The sequence below is a fragment of the Ammodytes marinus genome (genome assembly GCF_949987685.1).
Source record: "Ammodytes marinus genome assembly, chromosome: 13".
Classification (NCBI taxonomy): Eukaryota; Metazoa; Chordata; class Actinopteri; order Uranoscopiformes; family Ammodytidae; genus Ammodytes; species Ammodytes marinus.
Window position 1 is genome coordinate 19,515,905 of NC_137217.1, and position 1,226 is coordinate 19,517,130.

Consider the following 1,226-nt stretch of genomic DNA (forward strand, 5'->3'; position numbering starts at 1 on the left):
TAACCAGAAAGTGCCACTGGGGGTGGCGCCAAGACGAGCAGTTTTTCTTTGACTCACTTAGATAGGCCGTTTTCAAAGTCTTATTAAACCTATTTACAGCCTGGGCCACAAAACCATTTTAGTCTGTATGTTTAGGTCATATCTCCATGACAACACTGAGGGGGGTGAATTTTTTTGGCCCACGCTAGTTTTTATTCTTTTGGAGGTTAAAATGTATTGGCGCGATCTCTTGAGTGACAGCTCTCCGCCCGTTGTCCCTCACTTTGCCTCGGAGGCAGGGGCGTTGCACCAAATTCTGGGCCCCTATACAGGAAGTCCTGATGGGCCCTCTGAGAGGCGGTCTCTATGTTTGTCTATAGTCCAAAACGTATGAGTGACTGGTCCCTCTCTGAGCCAGATAACAACACAATGTTTCTATTGATGAATGACCAAATCATTACGCGTACTTGAACACAACCCCTGGTCTAATGACTCTTAATAAACATGCACACACACAGTGTTTCTCACAGGAATTTGGGAGACTGTGTCGTGGACCCTGGACCTTCTAGGGGGGTCCGGGGGAATGCTCCCCCGGAAGATTTTTTTTTAAATGTTTAAGTAAAATTCATCAATCTGGTGCACTTTGAGAAGAAAACTAAGGCTAAATCAACTGTTCCTATGTAAGCTATTTAGTACTATTTTCTGGAATAATTTATAGACACAGAATGACCAAAAAGCAGAAAGAAGAAATGTACATGTTTAAAAAATCCAGTCAGCTTTGGGAATTTTCCCTTCGTTTGTATTTATTAATGGCCCAATATAGGCCCCTGATCTTCGTAGCCCCGAACAATGTTATTTAAAAAATAGCAAAAATGTACTGACGAATGAAAGGCCCCTGATATATATTTTTTTTTCCTAAATAAAATTTTTCGGGGCCTAAATTGAGCCAGTAAAAAAAATTAAATAAAAAAAATACGTTTTTATATTTTTTGGGTGCAGCCCCCCTCTGCCTTGGGCCCCCCAAGCCTGTTCGCAGTCCTACGGCCCTGAACGGAACTGACCATCGTCAGATGCTCATAATTACCGAGTAGAAGTTGAATGCGTCATAATACAATACAATGCAGCCTCTGAATGGGCGCATAGGCTACTGGAGCACTGTCAGACAGTAATATGTGTAAAACACATAGTCACTGTAGTAGTAACGTTCAGTTATTATAACTACAGTAGGAACCGTTGCTCTACAATGA